Here is a 21,085-nt window from a genome sequence, read left to right on the forward strand (position 1 = left end):
TAGTCTCTCACAGACATAAGTCTATCATAAACATTACTAGTATGTCACAACATTACGAGAATTAAAAGAGCTTTATAAAGAGTTTTACCAAATTAAAGATGGTAAAATTGTATCATTTTTTATAATGATTTCATAAACTTTCTTATGCTGCGCTATTCAATCGTAAATAGATTTGTGAATATTTTGAGTTTATTCCCTTCATTCATGCTTCTGTCTGTCCGGTGACTCTAGAAGAAAAGTAGCTCTAGAGAAAGTAGCTGTGCTTCAAGTGCTTTAGGAAGGCTGAAAAACAGCATATACTCATTTGGCGCCATGTATGAGTTCACTAGATCCTTTTAGAGGTGCACCAGCTCTTTGAGTTCAACAACTTCTCCAGAACCTATACCTGGATCATGGAGGCTTTTAGGGGTGCTGCCGACTGAGCCGAGCCTAGTTTAATGAGCTAATTTCAGGGGTCGACAAGAAGATTTCCCTCGGGACACCTACAACAGGCACTAAGTCATAATCACTCCACTACAAGAGCAAGCTCATGATTGGTTAACGCGCCAACTCGAGGGATTCATGCAATACGCACGTTAACTCGCACTGTTTTATTCACGTGAATCTTGTCATTTGCACCGCTTCATTCATGCGAATCGCACTGCAGGATGCCACGTCGATGCATTGACTTAGCATGTAAATCACTCGTGCTTGACTCTTCATGGCGATGTGGTGGCGCAGTAGGTAGTGCTGTCGCCTCACACCAAGAAGGACGCTGGTTTGAGCCCCAGCTGGGCCAGTTGGCATTTCTGTGAGCATATTCTCAACACGGTCATGTGGGTTTCCTCCGGGTGTTTTGGTTTCCCCCACAAGTCCAAAGAAATGGGGTACAGGTGGATTGAGTAAGCAAAAACTGTCCAAAGTGAATGAGAGTGTATGAGTGTATCCCCCACCCTCCTTCTTTCCTAAACCCAACCAATAGTGTTTTAAAAAGCATTGATTGACCCGGATCACTTTAAGATGTTGCAATGCTGTATATTGTTTTTGTTTCTTTCATTATTTATAACATGGCAACTAACAAAGAAAATGAAATCATAGTTAGACACGCACATTATTACGTGCAAATATTTTATAATTAAATCTTGAAGGGGTGCAACAGTGTTATAGTCTCTGTTGCCTCACAGCAAGGTCACTGGTTCGAGCATTGGCTGGGTCAGTTGGCATTTCTGTGTGAAGTTTGCATGTTCTCGCCGTGTTCACGTGGGCTTCCTCCGGGTGCTCCTGTTTTCCCCACAAGTCCAAAAACATGTGCTATAGTTGAATTGGGTAAGCTAAATTGTCTGTGTGTCAATGTGAGAATTCATGGGTTTTTCCCAGTGATGGGTTTCAGCTGGAAGGGTATCCGCTGCCTAAAATATGTGCTGGATAAGTTGGCGGTTCATTCCGCTGCGGCAACTCCAGATTAATAAATAGACTGAGTCGAAAATAAAATGAATGAATGATTTTTCATGCATGTCTGGTGTGAACGCAACATTAAACAATCCATATTTCTGGGGGGAAATTGTGCAATTGTAGGAGTGCTCCACACAGGTAAGTGCTCTTGACAAACAACCTGTGGGGTACACTCTCTCCGTTTCGTATGCTCTGAGAGAGAAATAATTTTTTTTAACCAACGTAAACTTTTCATAGTGTTTACTGTTAACCAGGGGTTCCCAAACTTTTTAGCCCGCAACCCCCAAAATGACAATGCCAGTGACTTGCGACCCCCAATGTTTTCGGAGGTTGTTAAAATGCAGAAACCTTTCATGCAATAGCACACATACACCAATAGACCCAAGTCTATTCTTTGTTTAAGTTTTTAAATGAATGTGAATGCTGTAAATGGGCCAGAAAGTTTAACCTGGTGTTATAAAACCAATCTGTGGCATCTGATGCTATTGTTGTGTCTATAATATAATGTAATTACCCCAGGGGTCGCAATCCAATAGAACTAGTAACTATAAGCTACTATAGTAACTACATTGTATGTAGTAACTATAAACAACTATTTTTTCTCTTCAGTAGGTTATGGATAAATTATGGAAATTCTTATGGTTTAATAAAAATAAAGAGATTTTTGTAAATCACCAGGCGACCCCCCTTCATTGTGCCGCGATCCCTCGAGGGGTCCTGACCCCCACTTTGAGAACCACTGGTATATACTGCTACTCTATGATGATTTGAAGTGCTTCTTTTATCCTCACTTGTAAGTTACTTTGGATAAAAGCATTTGCTAAACGAGTAAATATAAACACTTGTATCAGTACATTTTTTGTTGCTTTTGTTAACATTATAGACAGAGGTTACTCTAGATGGCACATTAGATTCAACTATGATGAGCATTAGCATTTTACTAGACATTTCAAGCAGTAAATTACTGCAATAATATGCACAACTAAAATATTAAAACACATGCAGCAAAATGATTCATTCATTCATTTTCCATCAGCTTGGTCCCTTATTTATCAGGGTTCGCCAAAGGAGAATGAACGGCCAACTATTCTGGCATATGTTTTACACAGCGGATGCCCTTCCAGCCACAACCCAGTACTAGGAAACACCCATACACTCTTTCATTCACACACACTCATACACTACGGCCAATATGGCTCATCTGATTTACCTATAGTGCATGTGTTTGAACTTTGGGGAAAACCGGAGCACCCAGAGAAAATCCACACCAACACAAGGAGAACATGCAAACTCCACACAGAAATGCCAACTGGCCCAGCCTAGATTCGAACCAGCAACCTTCTTCCTGTAAGGCGACAGTGCTAACCACTGTGCCACCTTGGCATCCCTTATATAAAACATATTTCAGGTTTTGCAGAAAGGTTGGCCAAGTGACACATTTCCAATGAATCCTTTCCATTTTCACAGCACAAACCTGTAAATTTTGCCTCACCTGAGATTAATAGGACTGCTAAACAATAATGCATATCTGTTCATGCATATGTGTGTGCATCCAAACTAGATAATGCACCTCACAATGTGTTTTATGCAGCAAAGACTCAAAACTCCCTAGTATCAATCCAAATCCATTTATACCCGTCTATTAGATTACCGAGCACTCCGTCTCAGCAGCACAAAGCTTGAAATGACCTAATTTACACCGCTATCAGCTTAGCTACAGATTCTGCCTTTGACACACATTAATGCAGTGTATTAATTCAGTATCACTCTCTGCAGGGTAACAGCACATTTGTCTCCTTAAGGATATGCCCGAAGAGCAGCGGAGGAAGCACACCTGACCCCAACGACCTATTTATTAAACTGCAGGCATTCCAGCTCACGAATCCGACACATGAAGAAAGTCACCATGGGTTTTCATCACATCTGCCACTGCATTAATGCAACTTCCTATATGGTGCAAGATATGGAATAAGGTAAATGTTGCTTAAAATTGTTTTTAAAAATCTCCATTTGTTACAAACCTCTATGGATTTTGTATGTTTATGAACACAAAACGAGATAAACTGTAAAAAGCAATAAGTTACTTTAGTAGCACTTTATTTTAATGGTCCATTTGAGTATTATTAGACAGTCAGCTTAATATCTGTTGATACTGCTGCTGAACAGACAATTAACTGACTATAAGGAACTTTGCAAGTACACGTACAGTAACCCCAACCCCAACTAACCCCAATCTAACAGTCTACTGATAATCTTATGAGAATAAGTTGGCATGTAGATGAAATGTAACTTAAATTCAACAATCAGACCATCAAAATAAAGTGTGACTATTACTTTACTTAAAGGGCACCTTTTTGTTTTACCCCTTTTACAAGATGTAAGATAAGCCAACACAATCTCACGGCAATTCGTAACTTTTTCATTTAGTGGCTAATTCGTACAAATTCGTACGATCTAATTCGTACATTTTAGTACGATTTGCTCATCCCACAATGATGGTTGGGTTTAGGGGTGGGGTTAGGTGCCACGCCTCCTTTTTAAAATCGTACAATTTCTTACGAATTAGCCCCTAAACTGCCAAAATGTAAAATACTTACGTTTTCTCATGAGATCAGGCTTGATAAGCCGTCGGTGTGTCCAGAATGTGTCTGTAATGTTTCAGCTCAAAATACCCATCAGATAATTTTTCATAGCCTATGGAATCTGTCCATTTTTCTGTCTGAATACATTATAGCTGTTTTTATAGCCTGTTTCTTTAAAATCCAAATCAGCTGCTTCTCCCTATCCACCATTCCCCTGTGCGTGTCTGATCCCCATCATTTGTTCCATCACATAAACAGCAAAGTGACAGAGACAAACTCGGATGAAGCTGAAATACAGCTCATTAAAATACCAAGTTTATTTCATGTATTTTGTTTATGTATCATGTATCATGTATTTTTTTTTTTTTCAAAAAAAATAAAAAGTTCTGTGGACATGTTGTGTATACATGTTATTATAGAACCATGGTGCATGTCAATCAAGTTGGTGGGCAGGGAAAACCGCACTCCTACGTCATGTTGTGGTTGGCGTCAAAATCACTGGTGTTTGGGTCCCATTTTAACATTGGGACATTTTAAAAAAGAGACTTGTTGAGTTTATATTACTCCAAAATGGAGACACACTATACATTCACACAGTTCTCCAAACAGCTTATAAAAGTTGATTTTCATCAGGTGTCCTTTAAAAAGTTAGAAAACTCATTTCCTTTAAAAAGTCAAGTTGAGTTTACTTTAAAAACTGAGTATACCCATTGTAACTTGGAAACTTGTAACTAACTTTATTTATTAGGTATGCACATAGCTCAGTTAGTTCATTTTAAAGCAATGGATTTACTCACTTTTTAAGTAAAGTCACTTTTTACAGTGTATTTTGAAATATGTTGAAAACCAGTATCTTATCACAGTGTCTTCCTTGAAGGTCTATGGCTACCTGTTTCCAGGACTCTTCAAAATATCTATTTTATTTTAAAACAGCAGAAAGGAACTCCTAAAAACAATCATTTGGAACCACTCAAGAGTAAATGTTGAATAAATTAGTATTTTGGGTTAACTAATCCTTTAAGATATCTCATTCACTGTTGCATGTTTTTAATCTTCTGTTGAAGCACTAGTAAGATGAATGAACACCTGAACAAGTGTTTATACAAGACCACATCAATAAACTAGAGTACAAAAAAACTGAAAGTAATTACGCTAAAGGAGATTTTATTGGCTGAATTGATAAAAAAAGCTGCAAACCCCTAATTAAATTTGCTGAGCAAAATGGTTGAATAATCAGTGTACTAAGCTTGTTTCGTCTCTTTTTTAAGTGATCAAAGGATTGGTTATTTATTTGCCTTAAATAGAGCACAAACTATTTAGTCTCCACTTCACTTCCTAAGCTGCAATTGCCTCTTTGAATATCACACTAATTGTACAAAAAAAAAAAAAAAAAAAAACTACTAACACTTCCCTTCTTAGACTTTACAGACCTGAAACTTGCCTTTAGTACTTATTCATTGTTGCTCTTGGTTGTGTAAATTGCTTCCTTGTCCTCATTTGTAAGTCGCTTTGGATAAAAGCGTCTGCTAAATGACTAAATGTAAATGTAAATGTAAACATTAGTGTTTATAATAAAACTTTAGACTACAGGGTGACTCAAGTACTTCAATGAGCATAACAATGGATAAAGATTAACTACTAATATGAATAAAATATATCCTACCTGCACATGTTGGCTTGTTTACTTGATTGTTTATTTACAAAGTTGGCCCATTTATATCTATTAATAACGATTTAATAAAGTTGTAAACACAAACAAAAATAAAATTATGAGAACTTTTGCATTTATATATAATTAAAAATGCTTTATAATAATGTAATACTGCATTTACATTAGATTAGTCAGTCCCAAATCTAAAACTGGAAATAATCTAAGAAAAAAAATTAGTTAATCCAAACTAATATTTTGGGAAAATATTTAATACAATTTTAATAAACAAGAAAAAATCAAGGGCCACATTAAAAATGTTAAATATTTGAATTTAAATGTATTATCTATCTATAGATTATATATATATATATATTGTAAATATTATATATATTGATACAACAGTTCTGTCTGGTCCCCGAATCGGATTGGCTGATAGCCATGCAATATTTTCCAATATTAGAACTCTTACAGCCTCATCCCGCTTCTGTATTTCTCTGCCTACATAGAGTGACGCAGATCAATAAACTCGCTACAGTTTGACAAATATTGCAGCTGTTGGACAACATAATGTACGTTTGAGGCTTTGTTGGCTGTAGTTGTTTAGATTGTAACTTTGCAGTTCAATACTGAGCAGAGCGAAGACGATTTACATTTTAATGTACATTACAACTACAGCTGATCAAATCATTATTAAACTGGACTTTCTAAGTCGAGGTCTGTCTTTTGTATGTTGTAGTGCTGTATTTCGTCTTGTAGTGTTTCTGGTAGTGCTTGCTTTGTTTGGCTTTTTGGAGGTAATTATTGTGATATCCCAATTGCAACAGAGAAATACTGGGAATTGGGTTATATTGTATACTCTTAAAATGTGAGCAAAATCACCTGTTTTGTCATCACTTTAGACATTACGCTAGAGAATCATTCAAATACTAGCTCTAAAGTGATGTTTGTAAAAGTAACAATGAATGAGTAATGAAAAAAAGTTCCTCATATAAAGGGTCCATTTTTGATTGTCTTTTTTATACACACGATTTTTTTCTTGAACTGTTGTATAAACGCAAAATTACACGAGTAGCAGTGCGATATGGCTGTATATTGTCTCTGTTGTGACACTAAGGCTACGTTCACACTACAAGGCTTAGTGCTCAAATCTGATTTTTTTTTTCCAATCTGATTTTTTGCATAGCTGTTCACACTGCTGTTAAAAAAATTTGGCCAATATCAGAATTGCAGTATAAATAGATCATGGTCCTAAACTGACCTGCATGCGCAAAATTACAGTTACGGACAGCAAAAAAATGTCTGATTATGCAGACAATGTGTATACTGTATAAAGTAAGCATGTTGTCATGTTATGCTTAATATGATTATTGCCCTTTTCACACATAATTTTTGCAGCACATAATTATTATTATTATTATTATTATTATTATTATTATTGTTTGTTTGTTTGTTTACAAATAACTAAACACAAATGAGTGTTTATTATTGACTGATCATTCAATTAATTAATCATTCAATTCATTTTTATTTATTTAAATTGATTTGTTTTACATTTATCAGGAATTTTTAAATAAAAGTGCACAAAACTTGATTCTTACCAATCAATCAGAACAGACAGCTGTAAAAAGGTTTTGTATAGTGACTCTCTATAACTGTCTGTAACCATCTCTGGCAATCAGCTTTAACATTCATTCATTCATTCATTCATTCATTCATTCATTCATTCATTCATTCATTCATTCATTCATTCATTCATTTATTCATTCATTAATTTTCTTGTCAGCTTAGTCCCTTTTATCAATCCGGGGTCGCCACAGCGGAATGAACCGCAAACTTATCCAGCAAGTTTTTACGCAGCGGATGCCCTTTAAGCCGCAACCCATCTCTGGGAAACATCCACACACATTCTCACACACACTCACACTACAGAGAATTTAGCCTACCCAATTCACCTTTACCGCATGTCTTTGGACTGTGGGGGAAACCGGAGTACCCGGAGGAAACCCACACAAAGGCAGGGAGAACATGCAAACTCCACACAGAAACGCCAACTGAGCCGATGTTCGAAACCAGCGACCCAGCGACCTTCTTGCTGTGAGGCGACAGCCATACCTACTGCGCCACTGCCTTGCCCAGCTTTAACATATATACGCTAAATTCAAGCACTCAAATCCCTCTATTAATACATACATGTTTAAAAATGTCTTGCTTTTCATGCATTTATTTAAATTCAAGCACCCTTGAACCGAGTTAGGCCTATATCAGCCCAGAATATAGTTAAAATAAACTCAGACTAATATACCAAGCCATTACTATGGACAAGCATGTAGATGATACATGATACTGGACTTTTTAAACAGGGCCTTGAAGCGCCTAGATGTGTGTGTGTGATCCCTGATACCCAAATCGCAGATGGCAGAGGCTCAGAGGGGGCTCTCCTCACACCCCAAAAAACAGAACAAAACCCCAGACACACACAGGGCACAAAGACAGACCCTCACGCAGAGTAAAGCACGACGGGAGTCTCTCTCTGCCTTTTTTTCTGTCTCTCTAATGAGATTTTAATGGGCAGGTCTGCTGAGACTCGTGGTCCCAGCCTGAATGCTGCACCAAGGGCCAAAACATCAGATGCCGCAGAGATTTAATCATTTATTTATTACATTCTCGTTGATTTAAAGTTCTAGTGCAACGTTGATCAAATTCTGAGTTGATTTGCCATGAGAAGGTGCAGCTCATGTCTCATCAGTTGTAGATTTCAGTAGTTTCTTTCAGCTTCTTCTGAAGCTCCTCTGTGGACTTGCAGTGAAATGTGAATGGGTAAAGTGCCCTCTAATGGCCAACTCGAGAATGACACAATGTAAATCTAAAAACAGGGATCAAATCTCAGCGTCTTTCTGTATTACTTTGGTGATATTGTGATAAATAAACTATTTTTAAACGGTGTTAAAAAAAATGACAAACATCTCACTGTCTGCTGTTTAAAGTGACACATGAGGTGAATATAAAAAAATGCTGTCAAAGAGAAAATGCTATAAAACTGCAGTCTTACTTTTTTGAAAAGAAAATAAAAATTATTCAAAAAAGCTATATAATTACTTTTTTGGGGGAAGATTAACTAATATTTTCAAATGTCTGTAATGATCACCAAGCCTGTATTTAATAGAATAAACGACATTAAAATCAGCAATACTCTGAAATATTATTGTATTTAACATTTTACTTAGATATAGAATTTAATTGAAATAAAGATGAAATCCTTAGCCTTACTGTGAAATTTGAATTCTTTTTCAAAGACCAATTTAGTGGATTAGAGATTTTACTTCTAGTACATTTCTTTCAAACAGTAGTTTTTAAAAATAAATTATAATAACTGATTTCTATGTCTTTTATCATGATGACAGTACATATTATTTTTCTAAGATATTAGTAGTCAAAAAGTTCAATTCAAGAAGGTTAAATTATATTATTAGTATAGGCAAATTAGGACAGTTATCCAAGTCGATGTACAACACTATATTGTTTTTCTATAGCAAATTGAAAAAAAAAAAAACTTAAGGAACCTTATAATGTTGACCTTAGAATGAATAAACAAATGTATTCATTTATTTATAATTTTTTACATATTCTTTTATTATTTACTTATTTTGTTTATTTTGTTTTTATTATTTGTATTTGTTTTCAATAATTGTTTTCATTAATTTATTTTATTTTCAGCTTAGTCCCTTTGTTAATCTTGGGTCACCACAGCAGAATGAACCACCAACTTAACTTATCAAGCATATGTTTTACTCAGCGAAGATACCCTTCCAGCTGCAACTCATTACTGGGAACACACACACACACACACACACACACACACACTACGGACAACTTAGCTTACCCAATTCACCCATAGCAGATGTCTTTGAGCTTGTGGTGGAAACTGGAGCACCCAGGGAAAACCCACGCGAACACGGGGAGAACATGCAAACTCCACACATGTCAACTTACCCAGCTGAGACTTGAACCAGCGACCTTTTTGCTGTGAGGCAATTGAGCTACTCGCTGCGCTACTGTGACACCCTTTGTTTTGTTATTTTTTACATTTTCTTTTTATTTATTTATTTATTTATTTATTTATTTATTTATTTATTTATTTATTTATTTATTTAATATTCCTGACAAATAAGAGAAATAAAACTTTTAGGGATAATAAAAAATTCTGCATCTAATGTTTCATTTTAGTTGGTTAAGCCAATAGTCCGTCCAAATATACATCTGCTAGTAAAATCTAAGCATAAGAAACCTTTATTTGTTTCAAGAAAGCACCTTTACTGCTTATACAGTACATGCTTATTATTGAATATATGCTTACAAATTGATATATATATATATATATATATATATATATATATATATATATATATATATATATATATATATATATATATATATATATATATATATATATATATATATTTATTTTAAAAATCTGAGTAGCCTCACAACACATTTCTGTCTGTATTTATGTTTAAGGGCACCTATGGTGAAAAATCTACTTTTCAAGCTATTTGGACAAACATATGTGTATATATAGTGTATAGACCATCGTATTGGGGTGATATAAACACACCCAGTCCTTTTTTTTTCAATTTAACAACATAAAAACGGTGGACCAATTGGAGCGGTATTCAGATCTAATGAAACTTTACGTAGGAGTGCGGTCCCCCCGCCCATCGAATTGATTGACAGCTGCGCTCATTAACATGTCCTGGTAGTCACGTGTATATGTCAACAAGACCAAACATGCGCAAAGCAACCGGGAATAAAAGGTCTGTTCAGTTCGCTTGGATCAGCAATCATCATCAAATGTGATTAAGAGTAAGTTTCACATGTTTAAAGTGTTTTAAAACAGTGCACGTGTGTAATTAATTACAGCGATTTACTTCAGCTTTACTTCATCAGCACAGCCGTGTGTCAGAACAATTATAAAGGAAGACGCTTCAATCCCGGTTTGTAAACGCTAAATCAGGTTTATTTTGTACAATAACATAACAGATATCCACACAGCAGTGGAGATTAGCCTGAATCCTGTCACATTTGAGTGCAAAAACAGTGCAAAGCTAAGTGCGCTCTATCTATCTGCCTGTCTGTGTGTGTGTGTGTGTCAGCTGCGGTGTGCGTGTGTATATGTGTGTGTGTGTGTGCGCGCGTAAACTTTGTAATGATATTGCGTGTGACTCAACAATGCAACAGCACAACAAATACTGATTAGTAAAGTTTTTACTGTAGTATTTTTCACAAACGTTGCGTGAGACCTTCTTCCTTTAAGTCTGTCTGTTGTCTGACCACATTTCTAGAACTGCTCCATCGTGCAGATTCGCACTCTATAACATCAGAAAGATCCGACCCTTCTTATCTGAACATGCAGCTCAACTCCTTGTTCAAGCTCTTGTTCTCTCGACACTGGATTACTGCAACTCTCTACTAGCCGGGCTTCCAGCTAACTCTATCAAGCCTCTTCAGCTGCTCCAGAACGCAGCAGCACGAGTAGTCTTTAATGAACCTAAAAGAGCACATGTCACTCCACTGCTCATCAGTTTGCACTGGCTGCCAGTTGCTGCTCGCATCAAATTCAAAGCTCTGATGTTTGCCTACAAAGCGACTTCTGGCTTTGCTCCTTCTTATCTGCTCTCACTTCTGCAGATCTATGTGCCCTCCAGAAACTTGCGTTCTATGAATGAACGTCGCCTAGTGGTTCCATCCCAAAGAGGAAAAAAATCACTTTCGCGAACGCTCACGTTCAATCTGCCCAGTTGGTGGAATGAACTCCCTAACTGCATCAGAACGGCAGAGTCACTCCCTGTTTTCAAGAAACGACTAAAAACTCAACTATTTAGTCTCCACTTCACTTCCAAACCTGCAATTGCCTCTCTGGATATACCACTAACTGTACTCAAAAAAAAAAAAAAATTACTAATACATTCCTTCTTAGACTTTACAGACCTGAAACTTGCCTATAGCACTTATTCATTGTTGCTCTTATAGTTGTGTAAATTGCTTCCTTGTCCTCATTTGTAAGTCGTTTTGGATAAAAGCGTCTGCTAAATGACTAAATGTAAATGTAAATGCCTGACGCAGCCGAGGGAGGAGATTAAAGCAAAAGGTATAATGAAAAAAGTAAAAGGTATAATGAAAAATCTGATGGGTGTTTTGAGCTTAAACTTTACATACACATTCTAGAGACGCAAAAGACTTATATTAAATCAGAACAAAGGGGTAACCTAGGTGCCCTTTAATGTTGGTATATGTTGGAGTTGTGTGTGTGTTTGTGTACAGTATGTGAGTTAGATTGTATGGGAGAGAGAGCAGGAGAAAGAGAGAATGTGCTTACAGTAGATAATAAAACAGGATTTAGTAGTAAATAGTTTGTCATTTTAATGCTGCTGTTTAAATAGACATATTTACTTGCTCAGTGTCTCTGTGGGCCATAAGGACCTTGAAAACCACATAAATCATTTGGCGTAGTGATATGGAATTGTAATGTGATTTAAACCTGCCTGGTCCTACTTAATCTGGTAATTTCCCTAAAAATAAGTACATGCCCTGTTGCATAACAGGCCATTTGCAGATGTCATCATTTCTGCAGTGTGTAATTGTGATGGTGTGCAGGTAGTGATTCTGAAGAAATCATTAGCAGAACTTCAGAAGTTTAAGCCTTGTGTTGTATTTGGTTGTTCAAATGGCTCAAAACGAGAAATGATGAAGAATTTTTTTAGACTTCCAAATGTTATACATCATAAAGGATAAAAGTTTGAGAAACTGACCAAAAAATGGAAGTAAATTTGGCTTGAAATAAACATTTTCTTAAATATATACATGCATGTGTGTGTACAAAATTTTATTTAGATTGTAAATAAATGTTTCACAGCACTTATAAATGTAGCAATATATATTTAGTATTTAGAATTCATATGAAATATATATATATATATATATATATATATATATATATATATATATATATATATATATATATATATATATATATATATATATATATATATATAATCTAGCAAAATGTGGCATGCTTCAAAACCATATGGCGATGCATTGCTGAGACACATATTGTTTTTCCACTAAATTATGTCATAATAATGAGATCCTTTAAGGTTAAAACTACATATTTTCTCGTAATAACAAGATGTTATTCTTTAAAGCAACAGCGTTCCCCTAATAATGTCATATTATGTTGTTAAAATCACATAATTATGTCATTAAAATCCCATATTTTCTTATAATGATGACATATTACTGTATGTAGTTAAAATTACTTCTTTTCTTGTTATAATGAGACTAAGCAGAAAAGAGAGTCTTGTATCTAAAATTGCCCCTATAGACTCGTTCACTATTCTCTACATTAGTCCAATAATATAGTCTACCTGAAGGAGTGAATTAAATGACTGAGGGAATTCGAGCACTCGATACACTGGAAGGAATACAATGTTTGTTTGTGTTTATAATGTCAATGCATAAATCCCTCAGACAGATTCGCTTTTCAACTTCTTGGTCGGACCCTGTGATAGTTATTTTATACTTGGCAAGAGCTGTCTAACAAAGACTTCTGATTTCTGTCATAATCATTGTAGTCTATACAAACCTTACTTTAATTAAATCATATTTTATTTCAAATTAATTCAGCTTGAACTCGCAATACGGGGATTTTCAGCTGTTGAGTGTGCATGGGTTGTAAACTTGTCATTGCTGTGCATTGTGGTTTCAGCACCACTATACGTTGCCTGGTTTGATGAGTATCGATCCATCCTGCCTTATAATAACGATTCAGGCTGGTGATGGTGGTGTAATGGTGTGGGGGATGTTTTCTTGGCACAGTTTGAGCCCATTAGTACTAATTGAACATTGTGACATCGCCACAGCCTACCTGAGTATTGTTGCTAATTATTTCCATGCCTTTATGACCACAGTATACACATCTTCTGATGGCTACTTCCAGCAGGAGAACCCACCATTTCATAAAGCTTGAATCATCTCAAACTGATTTCTTGAACATGACAATGAGTTTACTGCTATCATGTCAATATGGACCTAAATCTCAGAGTAATGTTTCCTACAATATTGTTGAATCTATGCCACGAAGGATTAAAGCAGTTCTGAAGACAAAAGTTGTCTAAACCAGTACTATTAATGTGTAACTAATAAAGTGGCCGGTAAGTGTATATTTGACCAGTGTTTGGGGGTAATGCATTATAAGTAACACGCGTTACGTAATAATATTACTTTTCCAAAGTAACAAGTAATATAACGCATTAATTTTAAAAATAAGTAATATTATTTAACTTACTTAAAAAAAAAAAAAAAAAAAAAAAAAAAGGTTGCTGGGTCACTGGTTCGAGCCTCGGCTCAGTTAATGTTACTGTGTGGACTTTGCATGTTCTCCCTGCGTCCACGTGGGTTTCCACCGGGTGCTCCGGTTTCCCCCACAGTCCAAAGACATGCAGTACAGGTGATTTGGGTTGCCTAAATTGTCCGTAGTGTATGAGTGTGTGTATGTGAATAAGTGAGTGTGGATGTTTCCCAGAGATGGGTTGTGGCTGAAAGGGCATCCGCTGCGTAAAAACGTGCTGGATAAGCGGTTTATTCTGCTGAGGCGACCCCGGATCAATAAAGATACTAAGCCAACAAGAAAATGAATGAATGAAAATAAATGTAACGCGACTTACTTTGTACCTTGCTTAATTGGATTTTACAAAATATCGCACTCATCATCATCACCGGGTCTGTTATTTCACAGCAGATTTGTCAGTGTACTGTTCTACTAACTGCCTTACTGTTCTACTAATTTATATGAGTATATTTTGTGTCAGAGGGGGTGTCCGGTATGTTAGTACTTAGTAAAGACACAAACCATGTCACAACAACATGAAATGTGACCGCGGCCTGTGTTAACGTGAATTGGCGGATCTGTGTGAACGGATGCGAAGCTGTTCAACTCTACATTTGTTGACAGAAAGTTTGGGCTACTTATCAGAATTATGGGAATTATTAGCACGACAATTATTAATTGGATGAACATTTTTTTTGTTTTATGCCCTACCCAAAAGATAAAAATAAATATAAATACATTTAAATAATTTATTTTCATTACTACTATTGGAATGTGAAGAGAATTTTAACCAGCACAACAAAAAATGTTTCTGAAGACATCACCTACTGCACCTTTAAGTGTAGATTATGTGTAAGTAAAACTCTTGACAACTGCAAGAAACACAGCATCAAGAAAAAAACTGGATGCAAAGCATTACTCTTAAATCCCACCTTTAGCAATAATTGATATCCGTTCACGGCCTCCAGGTAAAATAATTAATTTGACTAAACAGTAAAAAAAGGTTATTGCTTTAATTGTTGAGGAGGTGCAGCCACTGTCTAACGTTACTGTAGAAGCGACAATGTTTTGTAATATAGTACGATTTTTTTCTCTTTTTGGAAATGATTTACACATTTGTTAAAATCTGTTTTTGCCCTAATATAAATTATTTTATGTTATTACTCTTAGGCTTTATTGCTGTTTTTATCTCAATGGACAGTTAATTTCCTTAACTATTAACACAAAACATATAAAAGTAGCAAACACATTACTTTTTCTAGCTGTCATTAATCTGTATATACAGCATGTATAGCTCTGGGCTTAGAAAGTTCTCAAAATATAATTTTGTTCTACATTTTTTAAAGGAAAATTAAGGTGTAGGTTATATACATGGCAAAAGGTGAAAAAAAACCTGCAAGTTCTGAAAGAGATCAAACTTCAACCAGGTAAGGAAACATAATGCAAAAAAAAAAAAAAGTAATATAACGCATTACTTTCAATAAAAAAGTAACTAAGAAACGCAATTAGTTTTGGGGGGAGTAACTCAATTTTGTAATGCATTACTTTCAAAAGTAACTTTGTATATGTAACACTGTATATGACAGTTCGCAAAGCAACATGTACATGTACTCTGTCATATTTGGTAACCATGAAACATTAAGACTTCAAGATTTTATCTAGACAAAATCGTATAATGTGACACATTGCTGTTGTAGTCTGAACGGGCTTTATTGTTATTCTGGAAACCATACTTTTTCCTGTTTTACTTTCCCACACATGGGAGATCTGGGATGCCAAAGGGACTAAGCTGAAAAGAAAACAAATGAATGAATGAATGAATGAATGAATGAATGAATGAATGAATGAATGAATGAATGAATGAATGAATTATGACCTGGAGAAAGTCTGACCTGTGCCTGAAACACCTGTAGTTGCGCTTTTAGAGGCATAATTCTATTAAAACATGTTTGTATTAAAAACATATTTTTAGTACATCAAAAAGTGTGGTTATTATGACATCTGACTAGCTAATCCACCAAAAAAATGTCACTAAAATGCAGTATTTAAATCTTATGGTTAAATAGAAACTGAGACGTATAACTGCAAAAAGGTCCACTTTTTGAAAAAAAAAAAAAAAAAGAACCACCCCTTTCACCAGGCTGGCTACGGACTTTTAAATTGTTATAGCTTTGGTTTTATTTATATTGGTTTGATGTATTTTTGTTGTATTTATATGGGAATACAAATATGCATTATCTCCAAAATAAATTAATAAATAAAGAAATCCAGCTGAATCGAGTGCTCTAGCACACAAATGCTGGCATCTAAACACGTATGACAACAACCTGTGAGTCAATGGAAAATTGATTGTTTCTTGCGCCACCTAGTGGCTATTGCAAAAAGCACAGACATGTTTTTGTTTTCTTTTTTTATAAAAAGGCGGCTTTTACATCCGCAGTATTGCGCGTGGCTGCGGTTGACAAATTGCAGTATTACACGTGCAGAAACGAGCATTCTCAGTAGTCAAATCTGTATAGCAATGAAGTAATGGAATACTGTATATAATGACACAAAGCATTTTATCATGCTCCACCACTGCTTCTTGTAAATAACCTATTTCTGAAAAAGCAACACAATTGCTAAGCTACTGAAAAATAAAGTAAGTCACTACTACTGGTTATCTACTCGCCAGCTCTGCACGGGGTATTAGATATTTATACAGCTTCAGAAGCAAAGAATATGTTCATCTGTGACCTCGTCCAGAAGGCTGTGAGGTCCTGAGGGACAAACCGAGACTGATGGCCAGAGGGATCTGGAGATCCAGCAGTGCTGATAGAGGAGAATGACCCACACCTCTCTCTCTCCTTCACTGCTGAAAACACAGGTCAGTCCACTGACTCTCTCCTATATTAGCACAAAGCCAACATGACCTCTCATGTGAGCTCACACATGCTCTCTTTCTAGACTGCTTTTAAATGAACAACTGCAGTTTGTTGCACCCACATGCACAAATATAGTCATCCGCTCATATAATGTACAGTTTTATAAACTCATAAAAAATCTGCTGTACTATTTATATTCTTCTTTCAGCTACAGTAAATTTTCTAACTCATTCTGTAGTGTCAATCTTTATTTATTTATTTATTTGTCTGTCTGTCTGTCTGTCTGTCTGTCTGTCTGTCTGTCTGTCTGTCTGTCTGTCTGTCTGTCTGTTTGTTTGTTTGTTTGTTTCAACATACAGGGTTCATTCTGAAAATGTAGCCCTATATACATTTCTGGAGATCGTGAATCATGTAGCCAGAAGTACGTATGATTGCAATTTGTCTTTAACATGAACGCTACGAGGCAGTATGACGCCTTTCCTATTTAAGCTACCAGCTGACCGATTACCTTCCCATGGACGACTTTTCCTGTTACCAGTTTGTTCAGTAGCTGGCTGTGTTTGTCGGTGGACTTGAATCGCAGAGAGGTGTTAACATGGATGATGGGGATCGAGTCTGGTGAAGAACGGTTTCAGAAAGTAGGTAGGACAAAAGGCAAAAAAAATAAACACCTAGACACCAAATACAACCCAGAAGGTGCGTTTTTTGCAGTTTTTGGGGTTTTTTTTTCCAAATCCACCAAAGGCCGCTGTTTATGCTTTTTAAGATCTCAAATTTTTCTTGCAAGTGCCATTCGTGCCTGTTTTCACTGTAAATACAATGAAAACAAAAAGATTGTTTAATTTTTTTGTCCATATACTTAAAAATACTTACTAATTAAGTTTTATTTGATTTGTCTTTCAGTTAAAGTTTTAATTAATATGGTTAAACAGGCAAATAGATTATTTTTCAGTTAGCTATAATTTTAGTTCTATTTTATAATAAATGTTGTTTTATTATATTTATTATGTAATTGTATATGTAAATAACTATTTTATTTATATTGCATATATAATAATCATTCATTCCTTCATTTTCTTTTCGGCTTAGCCCCTTTATTAATTAGGGGTCGCCACATCGGAATGAACTGCCAACTTTCACATGTCTTTCACAAACAACTCATGTTTTACGCAACGGATGCACTTCCAGCTGCAAGCCAGCACTGGTAAACACCTATACACACTTGCACACACTGACATACACTTTGGCCTTCATAGTTTATTCAATTCACCTGAACCACATGTCTTTGGACTGTGGGGGAAACCGGAGCATCTGGAGGAAACCCACACGAACACGCAAACTTCACACAGAAACGCCAACTGACCCAGCCAGGAATTAAACCAGCGACCTTCTTGCTGTGAGGAGCACCGTGCTGCCATTTATACTAATACTAATACTAATAATGATGATAATAATAATAATAATAAATTCTGTAATAATAATTTATTCAATCACCAGTATTATATCATAATTTATATAGATAGTTATATATTATTTACAATTTTTATTATTTATTTTGCATTAATAATATCAGGAATTCGTTAAACTATTTACAGTATAAACACGCAATCAGCCATTATTAGTAAAGATTAATTAATTTCTCCTTGTGTCTATTCTCTCCTTTTTCATAACCTTCGGTTGTCTTTCTCTGGATTACATCAGACTCTCTGTGCCTCTACAACCCAATCCTGCAGCCTCGCTTCTGAAGAAAATACAAAATGTGCACAGGAGCCATTTTTGTCATTACATGAACTATAGTCAAAGAGGGCCATGAAAGTCATAACATGGAAAACCTCCCCTGATGCCGCTCTCCCTACTTTCTGCTGGGGTCTTTTGTCTCGCATGTCAAAGAAGACAAAAAAGAAAAATGGCTGCCAGCCTTCGCCCTCTTGCCTTCATAACTAAAGAGCGTACAGTATGACCGAAGGGACACATTTAAAGCTCCTTCATCACCCAAACTACACTCTCTTGTCTCAAAACCTTTAGGTAATAGAGAAGAGATGGAGCGGAGGACAATGAAGTCACATCCCTTACAGATAACAGCTATTATTTCAAAATACATCTAATTTTCACAATTGGCCCCAGGAGATACATGTTGATATCAGATATAAATGGTAATGTGTCAGTGGTGATTGTGTGTAAATGGGTCACCCTGAACATCCTCATATTGAACACACACATATAATAATAGTAGCAATTCTTGCTCTAGTAAAATCACATTTAATTACAGGGAAAGTAACACATTGAATTAAACTAACTTTTGATGTAGAAAGACTAATTCTACCAAGTAAATAACTTACTGAAAATAAATATTATCTGCTACTGTATAACAACACACACTTTACTATTTTGCACATCCTTATAGTATTTCAGCACCTTTTGTTCACATTCTTATGGAACTCCATAAAACAAAAACAAAAAAGGTAATTGTGACTTTTGCATTGTATCACAATTCAGACTTTTTATGTAAAACTGAATTTTTCTCAGAATTGCGCTAAAATCACGGAAATAGCAGAAAAGAAAAAACTGCATTGAAAACATGTAATGGGTGTAAGTCATATTATGAATGTAATTTGAGTAATAATTTCATTTAAAACTGCATACAGTAAGTAACAAATAAATATTCAAGAAATAAGTATTTAACAATTTACCCATTTTTTTAAATATTTAATAGATGCCGCCTTGATGAACAGAATAATTTTAATTATTTTTTTAAATAAAATTAAAAACAAAAAAATAAACTGATCCCAAACTTTTGACCGGTAGTGTAGATCAGTGGGTGATCTTAATAAAAATTATTTAATATGTGTGTTGAATATAATAGACATTTGTTGATTGGTGGGGCTTTTGTTAAAACCTCTTCTTTGTTGGTCGCAAATCTTTTTAAATGCAGAAAGGACAGCCTATTTATTAGCCTTACCCTGAAGTTTGTTCACCCTGAAGTTTGTTCATAAATCTGAATTCTTAATTTAAATCAATTTACAATTATGCAATATAGAGTTTAGATCTCAAAAAATCAAGTTTATCTTTGTAATTCTAAATTTATGTTTAGATTAGATCTCAAATTCTTTTAATTCAAGAATTGACCATTCTAAAAAAGTTACTATTCCTAGTTTTTTTCATACAATTTGCAGTTTATATCTCAGTATTCAGAGTATATTTGCAATTCTAAACGTATTTATTAAAATTTTGCTCCAGTTTAGTTTAGTTTTATAGCTAAAAATTCAGAATTTATATCTCACGATTTAGGGATTATACTGTATCTCACAATTCAAAAATTATATCTCACGATTTAGAATTTAACTCTTGCAATTGTTGGTTTATTTAGTTTCCTTTTTTTTTTCTTTCTGTTTTTTCCTCAAGATCAAAACTTTACACAATTTCAAGTTTATCTCACAGTTCTGATTTAATTTCCTAACAATTCTGAGTAGCAAAATCTGAATTGCAACAAGTAAACTCACAAGTTTGAGAAAACAAGTTGCAGTTACTTTTTTATTGTGCTGGGAATGTTTATTACTCACTACTATGAGTCTGTAACTTTTCCAAAAGACCTCAAGAGTTAGTACCAACAAAATTCAAGTGGTACACTTTCTCGGATATCATATGTACTATAATGTGAACTTTTTAAAAATTGACTGCTCCAGGGACAAATCTTAATTTAATAGAGAGTCTAGTATGTGTGTGTGTGTGTGTGTGTGTGTGTGTATATATATATATATATATATATATATATATATATATATATATATATATATATATATATATATATATATATATATATATATTACTGTGACTTCTTATGTCTTGTGTATTCTTCTGCTTTAGTCATATTATGTTTGTAAATTTCATTCATTCATTCACTTTCCTTCAGCTTAGCCCTTTATTTATCAGGCATCGCCACTGTGGAAAGAACCACCATCTATTCCGGCATTTATTTTACGCAGCGAATGCCCTTCCAACTGCAACCTATTTCTGGAAAACACCCATACACTCTCACATTCACACACACACACACACACACACACACACACACACACACACACACACACACACACACTCATACATTAAAGTCAATTTTGTTTACTCAATTCACTTGTACTACATGTCTTTGGGCTGTGGGGAAAACCAGAGCACC

The 21,085-nt window shown here is 35.1% G+C and overlaps 2 protein-coding genes and 1 long non-coding RNA gene across 8 annotated transcripts in view; 1 reads left to right on the plus strand and 2 right to left on the minus strand.

The window, feature by feature from the left end:
- qrich1 (glutamine-rich 1) overlaps positions 1 to 21,085 on the minus strand; it is an 821,757-nt gene that overhangs the window by 416,614 nt on the left and 384,058 nt on the right. The window lies entirely within an intron of this gene.
- tafa4b (TAFA chemokine like family member 4b) overlaps positions 1 to 21,085 on the minus strand; it is a 122,953-nt gene that overhangs the window by 29,772 nt on the left and 72,096 nt on the right.
- Positions 3,163 to 20,420, plus strand: LOC147841745 (uncharacterized). Of its 2 annotated transcripts, none has more exons than XR_015502608.1 (4): positions 3,163 to 3,404; positions 16,722 to 16,913; positions 17,271 to 17,549; positions 18,613 to 20,420. It is a non-coding gene; the product is annotated as an uncharacterized LOC147841745 (long non-coding RNA). The 2 variants fall into 2 exon arrangements; XR_015502609.1 differs by having other exon boundaries at positions 16,793 to 16,913.

The sequence above is a fragment of the Danio rerio genome, chromosome 11 (genome assembly GCF_052040795.2).
Source record: "Danio rerio strain M-AB ecotype USA chromosome 11, GRCz13ab, whole genome shotgun sequence".
NCBI classification, from domain to species: Eukaryota; Metazoa; Chordata; class Actinopteri; order Cypriniformes; family Danionidae; genus Danio; species Danio rerio.